This window comes from Sus scrofa, chromosome 13, assembly GCF_000003025.6.
Source record: "Sus scrofa isolate TJ Tabasco breed Duroc chromosome 13, Sscrofa11.1, whole genome shotgun sequence".
Classification (NCBI taxonomy): domain Eukaryota; kingdom Metazoa; phylum Chordata; class Mammalia; order Artiodactyla; family Suidae; genus Sus; species Sus scrofa.
The window spans coordinates 73987564-74013367 of NC_010455.5; the positions used below are offsets into that span (position 1 = coordinate 73987564).

The following is a 25804-nucleotide window of genomic DNA, read 5'->3' on the forward strand; positions in this document are numbered from 1 at the left end:
TTCCAAGACCCTTGCAAATATAAGCATTTCCACAGTTGCCTCCCCCTTCTTTTACATGTTTGGTGTCATTAAAGTAAAAAAATGCACTCTGATTTGGCACATGTCTTGTGATTGTCTGAGTTCTCTTGCTGAAAGAGGCTCACTTACTACCTGATGTCAGCATTAAAGAGTTTGTGTCTGGAGGGGCCTCTCTCACTTGTTTTTCTCTCCTGGAACCTCTTGTGCCGGAATCCTGTCCCAGAAGGCAGGATGAGGGCTCGAAATCTCAGAGTCGATGAGACAAGTGTAAGATCACAGGTAGGTTGATGAATCCCGCGTGACCACACGTGCTTTGTTTTAATTAGCAGAGCTTTTCTTATCTCTAGGACTGTATTTTAATTGCTCACAGGGCAGCCTCGCTTCCTAGATGAAGGCTCGCAGAGTCCCTCGGAGGCCAAAGGATGATTCATTGCTGCTTATCGGAAGGTTCCAGATGGTCTTCTGTTACTGTAGCTTTAATTCAAATCACAGAGGTAAGAGACCTATAGTGGAGGTCAATCTGATTGTCAGGCCCTGTACCAGCCTCTCACCGTGAGGAACCGTTCCTCCTCAGCTAGCCCTTTAAATGGGTAAATAACCCTTGTATTTGTGCAGTAATCATAGCTGGCACTGATGGACTGCTTACATAGCACCAGGCAGTGGGCTAAGATTTTTACATATATGTTTCACTTATTCCTCCCAACTGCATGGGGAGGGTTCTACTATAGCTCTTGTCTCAGAGATGTTAAGTAACCTACTGAAGGGCACACAGGAAAGTGTAAGGTTAGGATTTGACCCCTGACTCCTGCACTCTTCTGTTAAATGCTTGACGTACTTTTCTGTTCCATCATCTTCACAATCCTAGGAGGTATTAAAGGGCCCAAAATAAAGCCAAAGAAATAAAGATCCCAACACCAGAGAAGTTAAATTTCAAAGCTCCCATACAGACTGACCTTCTGGTCCTCAGAAAAGACCATGCCCATTAGAGGCCATGACCACTCCACTTGGGGATGGGCATAAATGCGAGAGGAGAAGGAAGCACAGTTTCTGAAGAAGTCTATATGACAGACCCCTGCAAATTAGACCGCTCTATTTGTCAAGAGTAGCAGAGTCTCTGGTAACTCAGAAAAGGGGTAGTTATTCCAAACCTACATTTGAGCAAAGATGAGTGAAGAATTTTATGGAAATTCACCCCATGGGTTTGGTCTTCTGAAGCCAGGAGGTGGAGAGTGACTGGAACCTGAGACAGTTCGTGTTTTAGGAATCCACTCTTGGACTCCTCCACTACCAGGACCAGTTTCTCCAGAGCATCTAATCTGCTCTAGAATGCCCACACCTGCCTCATACCACCAATTATCTTATTCTTCCTCTAATTGCAAGGCCGATAACAAGAGAGGAACTCTAATTGGCTCAGCAAATATCCATCATTTCTGTTTGGGCGGAACCCCAGTGCCCAGGAAACTTTCCATAGGCAGATGATTGGCTGTATTTGTGTCAAGTACTCACCCAGGCCCAGTCATCTTGGGGGAGGGGCGGGACAAGGTAAAGATTGATGGGGCAAAATAACTGGAAATCTTGGGCTTCTAGACCAAAACTCTTGCAGCACTAGCTCCCTCAGAAGGAGCTGGGGTTCAGAGGTATGGACATCAGTGCATCTTCTAGGAGAGAAAGTACTGCACTTTGCACAACTAATTAAAATTCACTTCTCTCTAGTGGGTGTTTAAGTTTGGGGGGGTGATTTGTCAATTTTCTCCAGGTTACATAATTCCATAGCTAACCAATCCAAAGTGCCCTTGCAAATTAGATTTAGATAAAATTCCTGGGAGTGCCCTTCGTGGCTCAGCTGTTAACGATCCCAACTAGGATCCATGAGAATGAGGGTTGGATCCCCCGCCTTGCTCAGTGGGTTAAGGGTCCTGCGTTGCCGAGAGAACTGTGGTGTAGGTCATAGATGTGCCTGCGGCTGTGGCTGGCTACTGTAGCTCTGATTTGACCCCTAGTCTGGGAACTTCCACATGCTTCAGGGGCAGACCTAAAAAACCAAAAAAAAAAAAAAAAAAAAAAAAAATCCTAGGCTAAAGTTTTTCATTTGGAAACTTCCGAGGCTCTTAAGTCTCCCCAAACATGACACCCTTGTTTCTGAAGATCCCACTTAAGATTTTGGTTGAGGTTTTCAGTCCTCAAATTCTTATTCCTTCTTATCATCAGCACTACGTAATTATTCCCATGTGTATTTGGAGTGTTACTAACATTTTCTGCTGGCATTTATCCTTCCTGGTGGTTCTCAGCTCTTGCTATAGGGTCGAATCACCTGGGGACTTTAAAAACACGGCAGCCTGTGGCAAACCTCTGAAAATTATGATTTAATTGTTTTGTGAAGGCCTGGGGATGTTTTCAAATCTCCCCAGGTAAATGTGGATGTGCACCCGGGGTCCATAACCGCAGTGCAGTCCCTGATCATCAGCATCTGGAAACTTATTAGGAATTCAGACTTTTGGGCCTTATCCCAGACCCACTGATTTAGAAACTTCCAGGGTGGAGCTCAGCAATCTGTGTTTTTATAAGCCCTCCAGGTGATTCTGATGTGGGCTCAAGTTTTAGAACCACTGATCTACATGGATTTGTTTAATTTATCGTAATTCTTCATAGAACCATATCTCAAGCCTTTGAACTAAACCTTTTGGATGTGGCCTCTTGAATCACGTTTGTCACACAGCTTAACTGACTTCCCAAGAGCTGTGTTGGGGTGTCCTATGGGCTGGCAGAAGGTTAATCATTTTGATAATTTTGGCAATCTTCATCTCATTTAGTTAGGGTTATTAATTACCCAAATAAAACAGGTAAGTCTAGTTCTCTCAGTGGCTTCCGTTATTATTTCTTTTTAACATGATTTTTTTCCTGATTGTTTCAGACAATCATTTTTCTCCCCACACCTGTTCCATGACATGATAAATTGGCTGGGTATGAAGCAGCTGCTTGTTCCATCTTCAGCTGCCCTGATAAGATTTTCCCGTTTTTATTTTTTTTGGGGGGGGTGGATAATCCAATATTGTTTACCAAGATTTTTGATGCTAGCTATTTATACAGACACATAGAGTGTAAGGTGCTTGCTATAGAAGCAAGTGCATATTGTAAAGGGTATCCGGTAGGACCTAAAATTCAGGATGCAGTGCAGTCACTGTTAGGTATTGTAAGCATCTGTAATGAGACCCCCACCACTAAATGCTGAGCTTCTGGGGAGAAGGTGCATATCTTTTTCTTTGGGAAAGTGGCTGATGAGTGGTAAACACTGAGCATGTTTGGTGAATGAACAAAAGAATGAATGAATGATGGCATCATTCAGTACTAGCTGGTCACATCCAGGTGTCATGCATATTTCGTCTGGCGGCCACACTATGGAAGACTCATTGTGGACAAAATGCAAAAGTAAAATTCAGACCGGGACATGAAAATCCTTTGGTTCATGCAGAACCTCTAGGGGAAGAGATGGGAATACTGTGTGGGTTTGCAGTCACTCACTGAAGGAATGGAACTGATTCTGCCCACCCTGAGGAAGCTTGGGAAGGAGGGCTCATTGCTGTCTTGTCAGCAAACGGTGTCAGGGAGAGAACACAGCTCGGCATGATGGAACACAAATATGCTTATTCTAATTATTGAGAAGGAGTCTAAACCCTGGCAGAAGGTAAGATCATTCCATCCCTGGGGGCTGAGAAATCTGGGGGAGGAGTGGGTGGGGTGGTAACCTGTTAGGAGCACATGCCCCAAAGACATCTTGACATTTAATGTTCTCTTGACATTTAATATTCTCTATTTAAGGCTATGATGAAAAGGCACTGGGGCAGGGGAATTATCAAGAAAGTTCTCCAAAGGTGGTACCACGTCAGTGCCCTCCCAGCTCAGACCCTGGCTTTACATGTGACTGGTGGGGGTGTGAAAAGAGAAAGGTGGCTATGGAGCTGGGAAGAAGGCTTAAAAAGGAGGCTGTCTATAGATGGGAACTATTGCATTTGGGGTGGGTAAGCAATGAGATCCTGCTCTATAGCACAGGGAACTAGATCTAGTCACTTGTGATGGAACATGATGGAGGATAATGTGAGAAAAAATATGAATATATGTGTATGACTGGGTCACATTGCTGTGTAGTAGAAATTGATAGAACACTAAATCAACTATAACAGAAAAAATAAAAATCACAAAAAAGGAAGCTGTCTAAAAACACGAGGGTCACCTCTCCAGGCTGGCCACTGTCCCCATCACAGGTCAAGCTAAAGTGGCTGGACTTTATACTGGGTGAGGGGGACCGGAGCAGCTGATAGTGGGATGGATGAGATGGCTCTTCTGGAAACTCAGTCCTCACAGCAGGAGAGTCTTGGAAGCAGTGGAAATTAATAGGGAACGTTAGGCCTATGAAGATCTCAGAGCAGGAGCTTTCTTCCTCTGTGACCCAGGCATGGATACCATTTAGCAGGTGATATGTCGGAGGGAGGGCAAAGGACCTTGACATGAGGGAAACAAAAAGAACTGTTTCTGGGAGTTCCCGTCGTGGCTCAGTGGTTAATGAATCTGACTAGGAATCATGAGGTTGCAGGTTCGATCCCTGGCCTTACTCAGTGGGTTAAGGATCCAGCGTTGCCATGAGCTGTGGTGTAGGTCACAGATGCAGCTCGGATCCCACCTTGCTGTGGCTGTGGCGTAGGCCGGTGGCTACAGCTCCAATTGGACCCCTAGCCTGGGAACCTCCATATGCCATGGGAGCAGCCCTAGAAAAGGCAAAAAGACAAAACAAAAACAAAACAACAACAACAAAAACAACTATTTCTGTGCATTTTTAGCTTGGGATGCAATAAACTTTTTCTTTGATAAGTACTTGCAATTTGGGTTCTCCTGATTACTCTAGTCAATTTTCCATCATCCTTCCTCTACCTCTGCCAGCCCCCATGCCATTTACTTCTGCTTTACTTCCTTTTATTGTCCAAGTTCAATGGTACTCCCTCTAGTCCCAATGACTATCCTCCATGTCTGGTCCACCAGCATCAGGGCATCAGGGCATGGTAGTTAAAACAACATTATCGCTAGAATTCCCATTGTGGTTCAGCAGTGACTAGAATCCATGAGGACGTGGGTTCAATCCTTGGTCTTGCTCCATGGGTTAAAGATCTGGTGTTGCCATGAGCTGTGGTGTAGGTGGCAGGCACAGCTTGGATCCTGCATTGCTATGGCTGCTGGCAGCTGCAGCTCTGATTCAGCCCCTAGCCGAAGGAACTTCTATATGCTACTAGTGTGGCCCTAAACAGCGCACCCCAAAAAAAACCCCCAAACCCCAAAAACCTCTCATTATATAGTTTTCACCTGGAATCCCAGCACACACAAAACATTTTATTTAACAGCCCTAAATGGTAAATTTATGGTTATTATGAACATATGCAGGACAACTGGCCATTCGAAACCTGCTTTCATTTCCTACCATGGGTAAGTGGAGCTCTGCCTAAGCACCTTTCTTATTCTTCTGCCTGGAATATTTGTCTTCTCTTTTTTCATGAAGTTAATGCCCACTGATCCCTCACATTGCAGTTCAACTGTAGTAATTGTAATACCAGAGAAAATGATAACCTGGTATTTCAGTATTTGTTTCAAGCTTTAACACTGTTTTATTTTTCAGAAAGGGTCAGCAGAGCATAGTGTTTAAAAGCACAGACCAGCCTCTGGAGCCAGACAGCTCACTTTGGAATCTCAGCTCTGCCGTTTGCTACTGTGTAACCTTGGGTAAGTTCCTTAACCTCTCTGAGCTTTAGTCTCTTCATCGGTAAATGGGAACAGTAGTAGTACCCATCTTACAGGGTTTCTGTTAAGTATCAAATGAATGGTATTTATTTTGAAAATTGATTTGATTGAAAAATAGAAGCTTAGCATTCAGCACATGTCCAATACAAACATATTTAAGCTGAATATAAAAAGGAAATGAAAATATTTAGTTATGAAAAAAGCCTCTTGACATACATTATTCTCCCATAAGAATGCAATTAATAGAGATAAAGTATTATAAAAATAAATGGATGCTACATAAAAATGACTAAAACTTGAGTAATTATAAAACATTTGTTATGAAATAATTTTTGGTCTTTAAAAAAAAATAACACCTGTGGTTCTTAAAAAAACAAAATGATAATCATGTCGTTTTTGAAACTCCAGAGTATTTGTTGGCAGAATTATCCAGCTGTTGGAAGCTCTGGTCTGTGAAGGTGAAGAAAGGATTTAAATCTAGATCATTTTCTTTCTGCATCCTCTATCTTCAAATAATACCATCTCTTACTGGATGACTTTGAGAAGATAGTTTTGAACATCTCCCCCAACAGAAGCTTCAGAATTTCCCCCTCCTCACACAGAACTTTTTAGAAAAATGATACTACAGCAGAGTTTTTATTTCAAAGAAAGCACTGCTGGTTCATTTTTATCATCTTTAGATTTCCCATGTCTAGTTAAAGATTCTAAGGCAGTTGTTATCTTAAATAACACTTCAGCCTTCCTTTTCCATTATTTTGCAAGGTCCACTGTCGTTTCTCTATTTTTCTTGAGAATCCTGGAAGATAGAAAATGCTTTCAAAATGATTGCAACTTTTATTCAAAATTTTAATGTAGAATACAATTCTGGGTATTTCTCAAGACACATGATTTTGGCTTCAGCATTTTTCAAGGTGCCAGCATAACAACATTATGTCAACAAAATATGAGCACCTGGGTTCTTAAAGATTTAAGACACACTGGATATCAGAATACAACTGATGGTTTTTGCAATCGATACTTCAATGTCAAGTTCTTGAAGAATTCTCTTTTCTCAAGCCTCAAACTAGATTAAGCATCTATTTTATAATCCAGAGTTCTGCAAACTATAGTCTTTGGGTAAAATTCAGTATCCTATTTTTGTAAGTAAAATTCTGTAGGAACATAGGGAAACCCATTTGTTTACATACTGTCTGTGTCAGATTTTGTAATACAGTGGCAGGGTTGAGTAGTTGCATGGCCTTCAAGCCTAAAACGTTTACTCTTTGATCCTTTACAGAAAAAGTCTGCAAATTATTAGCTCTCTATACCTTTCCTTCAAAACCCTAGTGCAATTTGCAATGATATATCATGTGATTATTTTATTGTTAGCATCTCACCGTATTGAAACTCCACGAGGACAAAAACTATATTATCCTCACTATTACATTCCTAGAACCTTGGCTAGTGTTGGCATATAGTAGTTGCTCAATAAATACTTGTTAATTAATTAGAATATCAAAGATGATAATTTGGGAGCAAATACTGCCTCTGGGATAAATCTACATTTCTCCTTAAACTTGTGAGATATCATGGTGAAGTATAGATAGATAATACATAAAGTCTCAGCATTATGTCTAGAACATGAAATGTGCTTAATTAATGGCAGTTCTCACTATGTAAAATTCTCCAAACCTCCTTAAAAACCCCTGTGAAGCCACTGTCACCAGGGAACATCCTTATAAATGCACAAAAATGTTAGGACGTGCATTCATTCTAAGGACATGTTTATTAAGTGACTACTCCATGCCTAGTGAAGCCACATTTCTTATTTCATAGCTTCTGAGTCTTAACCACTCTGCCATTTTAAAAAATAATTTTTTTTTTTTGGCAATGATGTGTCTTCTAGAAAAAAGACTCAGTGGAGAAGTCAGAAGCATTTCCAAAGAGCATGTCAGTTCTTTGTTTGCTTATTGACCAGAGCTGTGCACTGAAACTCCCAGGGGAACTGTTGAAAATACTGGATGTCTGGCCTCTGTCTTCAGAGGATTTGGTTGCAGTGGTCCAGGGTGGTGCTTTTAAAGCTTCCCAGGTGATGCTAACATGCAGCCAGGAGGGAAACTGTCAGTTTTATCACTTAAGAGGCATTCAATGAAAATTCGTTATGAGAGATTGAATATACAAATAGATAGTGGCCAGATGATACATAACAACGGAACTCGGACCCATGACCTCTACAGTAACTGATGTAGGTAAGGATCAGGACTTAGTAATTTCTACTTCCCCTATTTTTGCCCTCCCTGACCTTTACTCCCCAATTCAGGACCAACCAGAGAAAGCTGAGCAGACTCCCCAAACAGGACGCACTGCTTTTAGCCTGCCCATCTCTAACATGCCCTTGCTATTAACAGCCAAGCAGGGTATACCTAATGTCTCCTCTTTCTTTACTACAAAGCCTTCCTATTCCCCATTTGTGTCGGAATTTCTGCCAAATGCAAGTCTGGTGGCTGACTCCTTTGCCATACCAAACTCTGAATAGTCTCTTTGTTCTCATTTGGGTGGTCATCATTTATATCCACAAGGGCTATTCTTGTTACTGCAACTAGTGTTGCACATGTAAATAATGTGCTTGGTGTCTCTTACAACCAGGAGAATCATAGAATAGAATCTCACTGGGATTAGCTCAGGCAAAACCCAGAATGAATGTAAGTATTCAAGGGTGTCTCAGAAAACCCAAGGGCAGGGACTAGTTGGGTCTCAGGAACCCAAGAATGAAGGCTGTCGGGAACCAGGAAAACTTCCTTGTCTCTTGTTGCCATTTTGCTCTGTGAATCTGCTGAATTGCATCTTCTTGGTTGAGATCCCCTATCTCTCTTTTCCAGTCCACATGGCAGAATAACCACCACCAGCAATGCTGGATCCTTAACCCACTGAGTGAAGCCAGGGATCGAACCCACAATCTATGGCTATGAGGAGGTCAGTTCCCACAGGAAACAGGAGTGGAGGCCACTGAGGGGCAACAAACAATACAACTTAAATAAAAGAGCCGTTGCATTTACATTCTAGACTTGTACTGAACCCTTGGCTCAGCTGTTTCACAATTCCCTAGTGAATTCAGTCTCTGGTAAGGCTTTGCTTTGTATAACTTGCACCTGCAGCTCCACACGTAGACATTTTTAGTTATTTGAACATTTTAAAGGAAAATTGTCCTTGAGACCACAGTGCCTCAGGGGACCCTAAAGGATGCCTTTCTACTTTATGAGCTTGTGTGCCCATAGAATTGTACCAGCTGTGCCTCTACCATCTCTCAGTGTCCTTTAGAAGTCTTCTTTACCCATTATTTGATGAAGGGTGTTTATGCTCAAACAATGGCTATGGTCCATGCTATACTTTAAGGGGATTTAGGTCTTTGAATTGTCCTGCCCAGCAGACCTAGGTTTGGGACAAATGTTTGGAGCAACTCACCTTCCCACTGCACCTATCTCTGCTCATCCAAAATGATGCTCTTCTCTCTCACTTGCCCCTCACTCTGAGAAACCACTGGCATGCAGGGGAGTGGCTGGGATGGGGGGGTTAGGGATAGAGAATTTCTTGAAGTGGGATGAACTCAGAGCCATCCAGTCCTAATCAACTCACACACTAAATTCTGGGCAACACAAGCAGGCGATTAAGCATAAGTGCATGCTATTTGCTTTGTAGGTGAATATAAATTGCAGAGACTACTTTTTTTTTTTTTTTTTTTTTTTTTTTTAGGGTTGCACCTGTGGCCTATGGAGAATCCCAGGCTAGGAGTCAAATCGGAGCTACCACTTCCATCCTATGCCACAGCCACAGCAACACAGGATCCGAGTTGCATCTGTGACCTACACCACACTCACGGCAATGCTGGATCCTTAACCCACTGAGTGAAGCCAGGGATCGAACCCACAATCTCTTTGTTCCTAGTTGAATTTGTTTCCACTGCACCATGACGGGAACTGCCCAGAGACTAGACTTTTGGAGACACTGTGCTCAAGCCAAAACTAGGGCACACTGTTCTTCTTCCATCAAATCACATAGCATTAGTACAGAGGAGCCCATAGGATTAAGTCCAGAGTTGGTATATTTGAAAGAAGCTTGGAGAAAAGTGCTGCCTCAAGTGTTCCAGCCACTCTAGCCATGGAGTTCTGCCTCGAGTCTTGATATCAAAGATTTATTGAACAGCTGACAATTTGCCATTATGCAAATAATGTTTTCTTATTTTTTCAGCTGTGAAGTTCAATTAATGTTTTATTATGTGAAGTCCAATAGGTACCTACTCCTTAAACGTCTAGCTTTAGAAACAAGCAGCAATATGTCAGTGTGTTTTGATGTCCACTTATCTCTGAGCAGAGAGGACAGGAACAAAAATATTGTGGAGTCTTACTTTGGCTATGTAGTTTCAGTGTTTACTCTCTCTGCCTTTTTTAAGGTCTTGGGGACTATCTGATCTGACATTTCCCGAGCCAGATATTTGAGGAGAGCTTGTGAAAGATTGTCTGCTCCTACCATTCTCCACCTCCATCCTGGAATATTTACATCTGACGCTTCACTGGGAAGGAATTACTAGGCCCTTAGAGCCAGAGGCCATTGTCACCCAGCTGAGAGGGATTAAGTTTCCATTCCTCTACTTATTCACATAGGCTGAGCAGGACACAGATGTCTTTGATGTCAATTTCTTCTTTAATCAAATAGGAGTAATGTGGAAAGCAATGCATGTTCTGCCCACCTCATAGGAAATCAAATGATAATCAGAAGAGATCCCAATGTAGAAGTCCTAAAATCACTTATTGAGCACCTTCTCTAGGCCACGTGTTCTACCAGGGCCTGGGGATAAAATGAGGGAGAAAAGGTAGACATTGTCTTTTCTCGAGTATGGATTTACTTGAGTCTACTGGGAAAATCAGATATTCAGTTTTAAAAGTCACTGATATAAATGTAAACTTTAACCATGACAAACATCCCAAGGCATTGGTGTATATAGTGCTAATGAGATCTCGGCTGTGTGTAGGTGGTGGGGGTGGGGTGGGGAGATCTGATCTAGGGTGGAGGTCAGAGAAGCCTTCGCTGCTGTTGCGAATGGAACAATAACCTGAAGGGAAAATAGGAGGTCACTAGAGGCAGAGATAGAGGAGAGCATACCAGGCAGTGGGAACAGTAGCACAAAGGCCCATAAAGAGAAGATGCAGGAGTTCCCGTCATGGTGCAGTGGAAATGAATCCGACTAGGAACCATGAGGTTGCAGGTTCAATCCCTGGCCTCACTCAGTGGGTTAAGGATCTGGCGTTGCTGTGGCTGTGGTGTAGGCTGGAGGCTACAGCTCTGATTAGACCCCTAGCCTGGGAAACTCCATATCCTGTGGGTGCAGCCCTAGAAGACAGACAAAAAAAAAAAAAAAAAAAAAAAAAGAAGAGAAGATGCAGAGTGTGTAGCTTAAGGGTCTGAAAACTCATGGGCAAGGACTACTGGCATTTTACTCTCCCACAATTATACTTAAGAGTACACACTGCATACACAGTGAGGGGGGGAAGTAAAGGCAATTTTGCATCATGAGATGACCACAAAAATAAAAAATGCCCTAATCCGAGGTCTCAAAATGACTAAAGCCTTGAGCCCCTTCTTGAGAGTTAAAAACAACTTTATCGCTGACTTTGACAATGTTGATGTCTTCAGAAATATAATGATCTGATAATTAAGTGAGGAACTTCTGTTTTCTTTTTGAGAAATAATAATTGGACTGAGTATAGCTTCATGGTAACTTTCTTTAAATACTCAATCCTTTATTCAGGGTGCCACATTCCTTTGAAGGTTGGACTGTCTTGCAAACATTGTATGAAACATTTCTTACTGCCTGTGTATCCCTCTGGGTTTTCCCTTGACAGTGCTATGTGGCTGGAATTGCTCAAAGTGAGGCTAGAGGGATTTAGTTGAGGCCAGCTCACAAAGAGCTTTAGAAGTCTTGTCTTTACCTTGAGATCAAGGGGGAAGCTCTTGGGGTGTGTGTGTGAGATCTCTTTGAGACTACTACTCTGCCTGCAAAGTGAAGAGTGCCTTAGAGAGCGACAGAGTAAGTACAGATGGAAAAGTTTGGAAGCCATTGTCGTAACTGAGTTGAGAAAAGATAGATGCTTGTTGTGGGATGGTGATGGCAGTGGAAAAAATGAACATGACTTGATTCTAGCCTGAGAAACAGTTGGGTGGTGAAGACATATCCTGAATAGGGAAGCACTAAGAGAGGGGCAGGCTTGGGGTCTTGTAAAGTCCCATATGCATGTAAAGTGCAATTCTAATTTTCCAGGGAATGAGGAATTCATCAGATGAAGGTGCTGTTGTACTCCATTCCAGACTACACAGTGCCTTCCCAGCATCCCCACATCTCATTGTGTAACCCAGTAAACTCTCTGGTGAAATGAGCAGAATTCCTTCCTTGGGCAAAGCCACTATTTTATCTCCTTGGAGAATTCCTTTAAATATATCTGTCCCCTGGGGGCCTGGAGAGATGAAGTGTTAAGCCACACTCCTCTATTAAAAACTCCTTATGTTTACATGACATTAAAAAATCCACAGGGTGCTTTATCACAGGACTGCTCAAAATGTGGTCTCCTGAAGGCAGCATTGGCATCACCTGGGAGCTTGTCTGAAGAGCAGTTACTCAGACCTTCTGAATCTGAAACGATATATATGTGTCGGGGTAGGAGAGTCAGCAATCTGTGGTTTGACAAGCTCTCCAGGTGATTCTAATGATTCTAAGGCAACTTGAGACTCAAGTTTAAAAGCACTGTCATACAGCCTCTCTTCCTTGCTTAGCAATAATTGTGGAAAGTGGGGAACATTACCATCCCTGTTTCCCAAAGGAGGAACGGAGGCTCTGAGAGGTTGACCTGCTTGAACATGCAATTGATGGTGGTAAAGGTAGAAATCCAGGCAATGGATCTTCTAAATCTACAATTAGTGTATATTATAGCCATCTTACTTGAAATTAATACAAGGACATTGAGGGAATAGATGTGTATGTCTTGATGAGGATGCAAAGTGAGAAGGTGGGTTTAGAAGAGATGGAAGGATATCCTATTTTACACCAAATAATAAACCACCAGATTATATTCTTCTGCTTAGTGAGGGCCTCATAGGAGAGAGCAGAGGTGTGCTGGAGCCAAGTGGAACCAGCTCACAGGAGCCAATAACACACACCTCTTCCAAACTCTGCATTCTGAGAGTTCCTGTCATGGTGCAGTGGTTAACGAACATGACTAGTATCCATGAGGACTCGGGTTTGGTCTGTGGCATTGCTCAATGGATTAAGGATCTGGAGTTGCCATGAGCTACAGTGTAGCTTGCAGATGCGGCTCGGATCTGTGTTGCTGTGGCATAGGCCGGTGGCCGTAGCTCCCACTTGACTCCTAGCCTGGGAACTTCCGTATTTACCGCTTCAGCCCTAAAACAAACAAACAAACTCTGCATTCCATGACAACTGAAGGTAGGTTATAGTAGGCCAGATGGGAGTATTCACACCAGAGAAAATGGCAAACACTACAAATCAGGGCTTCTCACCCCCACTCCCAAGAACTAGTTGTTAAATATTTACCAGTACATCTCTCTGGATAGGAGTCAGAAGATCTAAGAGACAAAGTATCATAAAATAGGGAAAGGGTTGATAGAGTGGGGCATGTCACTGTGATCAAGATAAAGCATTGCTAATTGTGATTTTAAACTAGATGTTTCTCCTATGGATTAAGATAACTGGCAACAAATAAACCAATCTTAAATCCCAGAGTTCTAGCTGGGCTAAACAAATCAAGATGTGAAAAACTTATTGAATGCCCTTATGTTTGAGACAAAAATAACATATTTAAAAATAGGGGCCTCTAGTTTTCACTAAATATAAAAAGCAACATGGACCAGATTTTGGTAACAAAGAGCACCTTAGTCCTTTTCCCCAGCATAGGCTTTAAGTCTCTCTTAAGAACTCTTGAACAAAATGGTTGCAGGTGCTAACAGCAAGAAGAAATGAGATTTTTGTCAGGATCAGGTTTCTGTTATATTTCAGTTAGAGTTCATGTTCAATAAAATTTTATGATTTTTTCTAAAAACCCAGGAGAGAAAAAGGGTAATTATATTGAAACAGATTCATTCCAGGATACTTGTTTAAAATGGAACCTATCTTAGTTAAAATTTGAATATATTTTGGTTTAAAGGAAAGACCAGGGCAGCAGTTGACCATGAAGTTCCATACGCATGACTCCCACAAATATTTTGATCCTGGAGAAATGATTTATTTACTTTTATTTAATTTTATTTTTTATTGTTATTTCCCCAATACAATTTTTTTTCCTACTGTACAGCATGGTGATCCAGGTACACATACATGTATATATTCTTTTTTCTCACATTATCATGCGCCATCATATGTGACTAGACGTAGTTCTCAGTGCTACACAGCAGGATCTCATTGCTATCTATTCCAAAGGCAATAGTTTGCATCTATTAACCCCAAGTTCCCAATCCATCCCACTCCCTCCCCCTCCTTGGCAACCACAAGTCTATTCTCCAAGTCCATGATTTTCTTTTCTGTGGAAAGGTTCATTTGTGCCGTATATTAGATTCCGGATATAAGTGATATCATATGGTATTTGTCTTTCTCTTTCTGACTTACTTCACTCAGTATGAGAGTTTCTAGTTCCCTCTGTGTTGCTGCAAATGGCATGAGTTTGTTCTTTTTTATGGCTGAGTAGTATTCCATTGTGTATATATACCACATCTTCCTAATCCAATTGTCTGTTGATGGACATTTGGGTTGTTTCCATGTCTTGGCTATTCCATGTGAATAGTCCTGCAATGAACATGTGGGTGCATGTGTCTTTTTCAAGGAAAGTTTTTTCCAGATATATGCCCAGGAGTAGGATTGCTGGGTCATATGGTAGTTCTATGTATAGTTTTCTAAGGTACCTCCATACTGTTCTCCATAGTGGTTGTTATTTAAAGTCAGCAGTGACTTCAGGTCTCCATTTTACAACACACCCACTCTCATCCCAAGGTTTTCCACCTCTCTAGTTAATATTACTCTAATAACACTCTATAATTTGTTTTCCTAGGGTTTATCATTTGTAATTATACACTTTTTTATGTGATTGTTATCCATGACAGAGGGATTTTGAGTTTTGCTCACAATTCATTAATTTATTCAATACATGTTTACTGAGTACCTATTCTAGGTCAGGCTCTGTTCTAAGAACTAGAATATTGCCTGGATCATAGTAGTCACTTGATAAATGTTTCTATCAGTTACAAAAAGGCAGGAGAAAAGCAATATGTGGAAGCATAGTAACAGGCAGCTCTTTGCCTTAGAAGTGTGGATCTCAGAGTGGTCCCTGGATGAGCAACATCAGCATCATCTGGAAACTTGTCAGAGGTGTAATAGGTTCCACTTTAGACATATTGAATCAGAAATCATGAGGATTGGGCCTAGAAATACATTTTAACAAGCACCAGGTGATTCTGATGAAAGCAAAAATTCAAGAACCAATGCAGCAGAGAAGCTGGAGGAACTGGTAGCTGGTGGCATGCTTCAGATTTGCTTTTGGCCTCAATTAACAGATGCCACCTTTGATCCTCCCACCAGCTGCCTCTTTGCCTATTGCTCTTTAATGCCCCCCACTTGCTGCAGAAAATCTTAGGGCTTGAAGTCACCACTCAGATTTTGATTCCCAGGTATAGCTCTTCTACTAAGCCTATACCTTCTAGGAAGTTGAGAATGCAAGGTAGTCATGGCAGAATATTTTTCTAAAGTGAGTCAGCTGTGTTAAAAATCATTTTCCCTCATAAATCAGGGATGGGAGTGTTGGCTGCCTACCAAATTTGATACCATCTTGTCCTGCTATACCTGCCTTGCCAACTCCAGCCATGGGTAACTCCCGTTTGCTTTGGTTTCTCCCTTGCTGGAATGACCAAGACTTTCAAAGTCATAAAGCATTGCTAGTTTGAGGCACTGCCAAGCCACACTGTCCAGCTCTGACAAGAAGCTCCTTGGACCTGCTGCTTAGCTTTTTTCCCCCATCCCCATTCCTGACAACCCACTTTTCACTTTCCTCACCCCCAATCCCACTCTATCCTCTTTCACTCTCAGCTGTGACCTCACTACTCCTCTTAGAAGGTCAGGGAATCCAACACAGCTTCCTTCCTTCTACCTCATCTTTCTGCATCCTCACCTGTTCCTTCTTTCCTCGTGTTTCATTTCATTTACAAATTATTACTGAGACCCTTTTATGTACCAGGCACTGTGCAGCCTATTATCCTGCCCCTAGGGTGCATCCAGGGAAGACTGATAATAGACATGCAAGCAAACATATGACTACAAGATAGGATAATTATAAACTGCAATAAAGCCTCAAAGGAAATTAACCAGGTCCCCAAAGAGAGAGTAACAGAAAAAGGAAGGGGTGATCTGCTCTTCCCTGTGTTTTCCTCCCTCTGCACATTGGAACTCCAGCCTGGTTGGCTTCCTCTGATTTAAGTAATTTTATTTCTCTTTCTCCTAATCCTTTCCTTCTTCTATTTCTTTCAAATAGAATTGACTCCCTCCCATTGTAAAACGTATCTTCGTGATTCTGGGATTGGTTTATGGCTGGTTTCTGATTTCCACCTCCTTATCAAAATTGGACCTTCCATTCAACTGGTCTGTAAAAGTCAAAATCCAGTGGTTGTTGCTTAGTATGCATCACTTGGCTTGCTTATATGATGGTCCATGTCACTTCTGATTTAAACCCATCCTTCCCTGACTGTGAGGCAGAGCCAATCTTGTTCTTGAACCTTCCCAAATGTGTTCTCTCCTTGTCTTTCTCTCTTATATATCTTTATACCCACTTCCCTTGTGAAATAATTTCTTAGTTTCCCAGCCAGAAGTGACCAGGCCCTCCTCTGACATCTTATAGTTCTCTTCCTTAACAAGTGACAGCACTTACCATCCCTGTTATAGCTCTCATTTTTCCTTCTAGGGTTGCCAAATGCCTAAGGGCAAGAACTGTGAGTTAAACATTCTGATTCCACCACAGGGCTTTGCCATGGAAGCACTCAGTAAATACTAGGAATGGATTGCTCTTTTCTGCTTAGCAATGGTGGTTTGTAGATACCATTTCTTTCTTTCTTTTTTTTTTTTTGTCTTTTTGCCATTTCTTGGGCCACTCCCTCAGCATGTGGAGGTTCCCAGGCTATGGGTCTAATTGGAGCTGTAGCCACAGGCCTACGCCAGAGCCACAGCAACGTGGGATCCGAGCTGCGTCTGCAACCTACACCACAGTTCATGGCAACGCCGGATCGTTAACCCACTGAGCAAGGGCAGGGATCGAACCCACAACCTCATGGTTCCTAGTAGGATTTGTTAACCACTGTGCCATGATGGGAACTCCTAGATACCATTTCTTAATCGATTTGATACATTTGTGCACTTCCTGGATTTAAAGGCTTGGAAGCTAGGAATTAGATGTTTCAATTGGAGAAGAAATGGATTCTTACTTCAAAACTAAAAGCCGGGGTCAACTCCATCCCTGATATCTGAGAAAAAGACCTCGGTAAAGGCTGTCATAGCAACACACAGCATTTTTTTTTGCCTTAGGCAATATTTACACAAACCTTTTAAGACATATGCTTTCAAAGAGTTACATTATTTTTGTTAAATATATAATCACATTTTTTTTTTTTTTTTTGCTCTGAAATACCTCTATATTCCTACCATTACAAATTTCTGGAGTACATTCCCAGGCTCCTCCCCACAAGCAGAAGTACCTTCAGTTGGACCACATCTGACATTTTAATAGGTGTATCTTGGCAGAGTAAAGTGCTTAATGATGTACTAAGGAGCACTTTCAGAGTTTGCAGGGGGAGAGACTTGTTAGAAGGTTTTTATGGCAGCGAGACTAGCTGGATTCAGCTAGACTGATAGCGAGATGAAAGGGTCCTCCAAGGTGACATGGAGAGAATGGACCAGGGCTGTTGGCAAGAATAAGCATCTGGGAGTTCCCGTGGTGGCTCAATGGTAACGAACCTGACTAGTATCCATGAGGACGTGGGTTTAATCCCTGGCCTCGCTCAGTGGGTTAAAGATCCAGCGTTGCTGTGAGCTGTGCTGTGGGTTACAGGTGTGGCTCGGATCTGGTATTGCTGTGGCTGTGGTGTAGGCTGGAGGCTACAGCTCCAATTCAACCCCTAGCCTGGGAACCTCCATATGCCATGGGTGTGGCCCTAAAAAGACCAAAAAAAAAAAAAAAAAAAGCATCTGAAGTGTAGATGAATCAAACTCTTGCTACCAAGTTTGTTAACACTCTTTGGACTCTACTGAGTGTTGCCTGAGTATATGAAGACCCAACCACAAATCAGTAAGAACTGGATGGAGAAAGAATTTCTACTGATTTTTGTTTTGGGGCTGCACCTGTGCATATAGAAATTCCTGAGCCAGAGATTAAATCTACGACCTACACCACAGCTGTGGCAATCCTTAACCCCACTGTATCTCAGTGGGAACTCCTACTGATTTTTTTGTTGTTGTTGTCTTTTTGCATTCTCTAGGGCTGCACCCGCGGCATGTGGAGGTTCCCAGGCTAGGGGTCCAATTGGAGCTGTAGTTGCCAGCCTACACCAGAGCCACAGCCACGCGGGATCCGAGCCGCGTCTGTGACCTACATCACAGATCACGGCAACTCTGGATTCTTAACCCACTGAGCAAGGCCAGGGATCGAACCCGAAACCTCATGGTTACTAATTGGATTCGCTAACCACTGCACCATGATGGGAACTCCCTCCCACTGATTTTTTTAAACTTTAGAAAACAAGTCTCAAAAATGTTGATAATTGTCCAAGTCCCATCCACAAATACCATCCCTCTCTTTAATCAATGTGGTTACATTGTGGATGGAGGTACAGAGCATAAACGGATAACATCTGTGTGTAAAAACCAACTTTCAAATGTTGTCCATAGAAGGTTTTTAAAAATCATAGCTTTTAATATTTCAAAATAGACCACAATCAGGCCTCAATAATTCCAAATTGTACATGTTATATACCAGATAGAGGGAAACAGACATTCTTCACATTTCCCATAATTACCCATGTGTATAGGGGCCTATTGTTTGAAGGCCTCTTGTTTTAATAGTCATCCAAACTCAGTGAGCTAAGAGGGCTAGCTTTGTAAAAAGTATTCAAATATATAACCAGTTACACATGATCATTCTTCTTGGGGATAATTGGGCAAAGTGTGGCAGATTTGAATTTTTCTGAGTTAATTTCTAATTCTATGCTAATATTAGATCTCAGAGTGATTAATAATATAACTCATCAATTGTAGCCTCTTGATAATTATTCTCATTAGGCTCATGTATGACACCATTTTTCCCCTGTAAGAAACCCAAATCGTTTTACGAATTTTCACTTGCTTAATAAGCAACCATCCTCACACACAAGGCAAATGAAAGAGAGCAAGTCAAGTGCAAAGATGAGTCTCAAAAAGGCAGATGCTCTTTTTTATTTAATATTTTTAGTTTCCACCGGTTCTTCTCAGATGTATTTTTACTTTACTCTTTGGTAGTCTTCCTTGCTGAATGCCCTTTTCCATTCAATTCTTTTGAATTTCTGATTGGAGGAGATTCTTTAGCTCTTCAAGCAAGTTTAAAATGAAAACTCTTGTGTTTTAATATTCAAAGCAGTAGATTTTCCCACCCTCTGCCTCTGCCATTAATCTCATGTTTCATGACCTTCAACCATCAGACTGTGAATGCCTCAAAGTCAGGGGAGAGATTGATCCACATTTGTATCCCTGGGATTGAGCTCAATGCTTCATAAGAAGAGATACACAATAGGGCCATTTCAACCAAAGAATAAATGCATGAAGGACCATTCCATTCTAGTGCACCTCATCAGACATTTCTGAGGTCCATGGTGGAGATATAGGGATGGGAAACTAGGGGAGATGAACAGAGGAAGGCAGGGAGTGTATCTGTAAGGATGGTAATGATGAAAATCCTTAATTGCACTTATGTTAGAAAATGGGAATAAAATATAGCTCATAAATAGACCTTATCCAATGTACTGGTTGGGAACTTTCACATCTCAGGAGCATCCTTTGTGACACTGTGTGATCCCACCTCGCTCTCTACAAATTCTGAAGGTTCTCAGTCTTTGGGAGGAAAAAGGCCTGAGAGTTCAGCCCCACTCACAGGTTGGCAAAAACAGAGCACTTAACACAACTGAGCATCCTTGTATGGGTCAGATATTTATATACACATTTTCATTTAATCTTCTTAGTAATCTAATAAAGTTAAAATTATCCTTATTCTGAGGTGAGGAGATGGAAGCTGAAGTTAGAGTTCATGTTTCAGGGATGCTTTGAGAACTCTTCACCAAAGCACTAGAATCTGGCATAACATCTTTGGCAGTTTTTCTTTCCCTTAATACTATGAAGTTCTGTTGTGAGCATCTCTGTGTATGCAGGGGCGGGGGGGGGGGAGTGTGGCGTGTGTAAGTGTACAATTGTATGATTTTTAAGGCTATCATACAGTAAAATTGGCTTTTTTCCTTTTTGGTGTACAGTTCTATGAATTTTAACATATGCGTTGTATTGTGTTACGCCCACCACAATCAGAAACAAAACATCTGAGAATATGGAACTGTTTCTCACTTTATCAGTACTTTCATTCTGTATTTCTTCACATATTGAAAAACACTAATTACTTATAACCTATATTTCCTCAAAATATTTGCCTTTAGCTTTTTCTTATGGACCTAGGCAATCTTGCTATCCATCTGTCCATTTAAGCGATGAGATGTCCATAAACTCAGATTCTTCTGGGAAACTTCTTATGATTGTGAACAAGTATTCCGTATTTTCAGATACAAGGAGCTCATACAAAGGCATTTCATCTGATGGTTTCTCCACTGTTCCTGATGGAACCTGCATTGTTATGAGCAGAAGGTATGGAGAGGTTGAAACAGAGATGAGTGTACAGACTTGCAATAATACACTACAAATTTTGTTAAACTGTATCCATTTGAGGTAGCCCAGAGACATTGATAACTTTCTCTTATGAAGAGATAAGCCTTCTGATAGGAATAAAATCTTCCAAGATGCTGTAAAACCTGACCGATAGCTCTCATCTATATGCTAGGCTGGAGTCCAAGGAACTTGGTCCCTTTTAGGGAGGGATAACCTGGATTGGTAACAAAATGCTTGAGGATGACTCAACAAATCGACAGAACTGGGGATTAAACCTACCTGATTCTAATGCCCTTTATTTATCCTTGGGGGTACATGATCCCTCAGAACATTATCACTTAGAGGTATCCATCTGAACAAGACTTCCCGTTCACCAGTAGGGAAATAACCATGCTGTCAGTGCTCATCTCCTCCCATGCTCTAGATTATTGCATCAACATCATGGTGACCATAGTCGTCTCCATAGCGCCCTAAGAGACCAAGAGACCATAGTAGATTAAATATGCCTGCACGTGCCTTGTTATTCTATCTGCTGAGACTTGGAGTTTAATTCTCATCCTCTTTTAATATTGACTGGCCTCAGTGACTTGCTTGACCAATAGAATGCAATAGAAGTGATCAAGGACTTTAGGGACGAAGTCATAAAAAGCCTTGCAACTTCTGTCTGAATCACTTGTAAAATCCCTGAGCTGCCACAGGGATTCTTAGAATCCCCTACACAGACTGCCATGCTGGAGAGGCCAATGCAGATGTTCCAGTTGAAAATCCCAATTGAAGCCAGCCACCAAGGCACTAAATATGTGAGCAAAGCCATTTTGGCTGCTTCTTTGCTACTCTGTAAGATATCTGTAAGAATCCCAGATTGAAGGATATTTCATGTCGAAGTGCCCTGGACCCAAGGACATATCTAAGTCATCCTCTGCCTGAAGTATTAGGTTTGTCTGCCATTTGCAGAAATCCCCTAAGCTCTCAGGGAAAGTCCTTTTGGTGGCTGTGTCACCCTTTCTCCCATATTACCTAACTCATAGCATGAGACTCCATCCATTCCCCTCTGGAATAACCTGGCTTCTTTCTCTTCGGTAAGAAGTGTTTGCTTCCCATCATAGTAGAGGTAAGGGTGGTGGTCTTGTGTTAAAATTCAGTCTTCTTAGAAAGACAATGGTTTGGTAGAATGGGGGCTGGGAAAGAGGGTTGTTTTTTTCTCCCCTGATGAATCCACAGGAACAAGGCAAATTAATAAACAAACAAACAAACAAACATAAGCCACAAGTTAGGTTTTTCTCTGATATCATAGTTCTTAGGATGGGCATCTCATCATAGACTCCAAGTTCTGGCAAATCCAGAATTAAATGCTATGCCAAAAAAAAAAAAATGCCACAGAAACTCAGAAAACTGTTAAGTCTTGTTGGAGAAATAGGTCTCACACACAAACCATAATATTTCATCAGGGAAGGAATTTCTTCCAGGGGAAGGCACTCATGAATAAGATGCAGTCCCAAATCTGAAAGAATTTATACTTTTACTGGGCAGCAAGACATGCATCCAAGAAATCAAAAGGTGGTAGAGTTCAGTGGGTGAGTGATTCATTATTAAAAAGGTGTGGGAGAGATAGCTATGTCTGCCTTGCTTGTAGAAAAGCTGTTCTGAAAACCACCTCAAAAGAGGAATATACTTTCTATAGCTATTCTCAAATTGCCACTTCGCCAGGATGACCTCTTTATGATCTAGAGACAATCTGCCTGTGAGAATTTGAGTGTAGGTTTTTCACTTAGTAATGTAATGGGCACTACCACAGTCTAAAAGGACAGACCAGTGGCTGACAAAGGGGAATGGAATCCATGTATCATACCTGGCTTAGATTGGCTTTGTCTATTAAATATATGGTTTTATTTCACCCCTGCAAGTCCTCTGACATGCCTGCAAGCTATAAGGTGAAAAAGTCTCAGGATCCCTGCAGGAAAGAGAATATCTAGTCCCTTTTGAGAGTGGTTGAATATGTGAGCTCTGACTTCAGACAACCTGTGTTTGAGTCTGTTCCTCCACTTTTTAGCTGTGTAGTCTTAGGCAAGTTAATTAATATCCCCGTACCTCTTCTACAAAAAAAGTACATAAATTTTTATCCCTCACAGCACATAAATATTCATCCCTCATATCCCCACAACATTGTTTGTATAGTTGTAGATAGAATAGTGCCTAGAATAGTGATTGTTCAATAAATGCAAACTATTATTATTCTGGCTATTTCTTCTGCAGGGATATGTCTCTAAAGTGCAAGCAATCCGTGAAAGGTTTGCAGGTTAGCCTGTAATAAATGAAACACTAATGAATAGATGAAGTAATCTTCAGAAGCTCAAAGGAGGTAGTAGTAAGACATGATGAAAATAGTGTTGTTATACCTGACAAGTATCAAACATTTGGGACTCGCTCTCCTAAGAGGCTGTATAAGCCAAAAATGTAAATAGGTTCAGGGAGAGATGAAATAAAACTCTGAGTGGTAGGACCTAAATCTAGGACAGGCTGAAATTTTGAGGGTAAAGAAGCAAGGGATAATTCCATATTTCCCTGTTGGTGCCACCAGTGGAGGGAACAGGCTGGATTAAACATGGACTGGGCCTTATGGGAAATCTGTTTAAGTAGAACTTGAAGAGGTGAGTCTTGGCTGAAGCTTTCCAGAGTTCATAACTGGAGGCCCTACATCTGCTGGCCCATATAGGGTACTTTCCAAGATTTTATTGAGTAAAAGAGATCTCCAAACTCTGAGGCTCATCCTGGCCCGAAGACATTGAAAGGAACCTTTTTGTTCAGGAGTTTGGATGGGTGGTGGCAGTATTTTTTGGTTGCTACCCAACAGCCATCACCTCTTCTTCCTTGCTGACATGGCCCTGAGTTTGTTCAGGTTATCAAGGCACAGTATATCAAACCCTAGGGCTTGCATCTTGATTGCTCTGAGGCAGTTGTACTCATCCCATTGCTTGGTTTAGTTGTGGTCACATGACCTACTTCTGGCCAGGGTGCTAGAAGATGAATTCAGCTGAAAAGTTTTGGAAAGAATTCCTCTTTCAAATTAAAAAAAAAAAACCTGCAAGTTGTTTTATTCTTTCTACTTTCAATACTGTTATATGAGGGTATGATTTGTGGGGCTACTGCAGTCACTTTGTGGCCCATGACCATGAGATAAACTGAAGAGAAGTTCACCTTGAGTCCTGACATTGGTGAGTGACTTAGGCAAACTTAGGACAGCCAACTTCTAGGCTTTGTATGTGAGATTACTAACTACCCCCTATTGATTAAACCACTTTTATTCAGGTATTGCTACTTACAGACAAAAGCATCCTGATATGAGGACCATGTATGTTTTATTCACACCATCAACTAGTGCAGTGCTTTGGTGTATGTCTAGGAGCTCAATAATAGCTTATTCAACTAGTAAATGGCAGCACTGTTCAATCTGACTGATGAGTCTACTTTGTCCTGTTTCTGGTGGTGAGGTCCCAGGAGGCTACCCTTGCTTACATAACCTGCCAGGGGTTGCAGTCACTTGTCTGTTGAGTCTTCTTGCTCTTGCCATTTCTTTCAGGGTTGGAATTATACCAGCAATGCCTCCCAGATCTTCCTGAGATCAACCTCTGCCCAGATTGTGAAAGGATGGCCAGCTTTCAGGTCTCCTGTTGCTGAGTTCTTTCTCAAGAGGATCTGTGTGTTACCTTTTGCTAAACTGCCCAATCCACTTGCTTGGATCGCCAAATTTTATCTATTTTTTCTTTTGTCTATTCCCATATCTCTGGAGAATGCCTGCTTAGAGCACTCTTCCCACCCCTCACCCAACCTACCATCACCATCTCTTTACATTATCCAGGACTCCAAGCACCTGTAGCTTCTGGTAGGGCAATTGTTCCCATCACCCATTACCCCCTGAGCTGGTATCGACAGACTTCTTGAACCCTGAAGGGCTTTCCTTCTGGTATACTCAGTAGCCATTTCTGTCATCTGACAGAGTTTGGTCAGATGTTAACCAAAATATGACAATAGTTGGTTCTTCTGCAGACCAGGAAGCCTCACCTGTGATTGTGAAATAAGCTCAGAAGCTGAGCTAGAAGAGGAACAAGAAAATTCTCCTCTGCTTGCTCTTTACTCCTAAGATTAAAGAAAGAGTCCAAGCCTTTTGGAAATCCCTGTTCAAAGGCATTTCCATCTTACTCTTCACAGAATCAAAAAAGTAAGCTTATTTTTGATCTCACTAAAGTTGTTGAGAATTCAAAATGCTGAAAAATTTTAATACATTATAAAACTGCATAACTAGCCAAAAATGAAACGTGCCTAAATGCCCATAGAATGGTAGTTTTAATGTGGTATATATTTACAACAGAACACCTGATCAATGAGAATGAATGATGTGGATGAATTTCAAGACAAAATACTGAGTTAAAGAAGTCACATGCACATATACTGTAAGATTACATTTATTTAAAGTTCAAAAAGAGGCAAATCTAATATACGTTATTAAAAGTCAAAACAGTGCTTACCTTGTGGGGATGGGAGGCTGTGAACAGAAGGGAGCATGGGGTGAGCTCTCGAGTTTCTGTTCATGTTCTCTTTTTGATCTGGGAGCTGGTTACATGGACATGTTCAGTTTGCAAAAATTCACAGAACTGTACACTTGTGATATATGCAGTTTTCTATGTATGTTATACTTCATTAACAAGTTCAAAATTACATGGCCATGGAAACAAGGCCTGGATCAGAAAGAAACAAAGGTTCACAGAATCCTAGAGCCAAAAACAAAGTCCCTTATTTTACAGAGAAGCAGATTGAGTACTCAGAAAGTCTGGTAAATCATTAGTGAGCCAGTGGTCAAGTTAGACATGGTACCCATGTCTGATTCCAATGCAATGCTCTTTCACTGGGTAGGTACAAAGGAACTTAGACTGTAGCCAAAGCTCTAATGATATTTCCTTCTGTGCATCTTTATTTCTTTTCACTGGATTTACTTGAGAATCAGAGTTGGGGGAAATGGTCAGGCCTATTTTTTTGTTT

At 41.5% G+C, this 25804-nt stretch overlaps 1 long non-coding RNA gene across 2 annotated transcripts in view; it reads left to right on the top strand.

The window, feature by feature from the left end:
* Positions 424 to 25804, top strand: part of LOC110256299 — a 96331-nt gene continuing 70950 nt past the window's right edge. The window contains exons 1-3 of one of the 2 annotated variants that reach the window (XR_002337686.1): positions 424 to 512; positions 5678 to 5781; positions 24348 to 25461. This is a non-coding gene — a long non-coding RNA (uncharacterized LOC110256299). Of the gene's footprint in view, positions 513 to 5677; positions 5782 to 24347; positions 25462 to 25804 lie in introns of those variants that run through there. The other variant, XR_002337687.1, reaches the window with a different exon arrangement.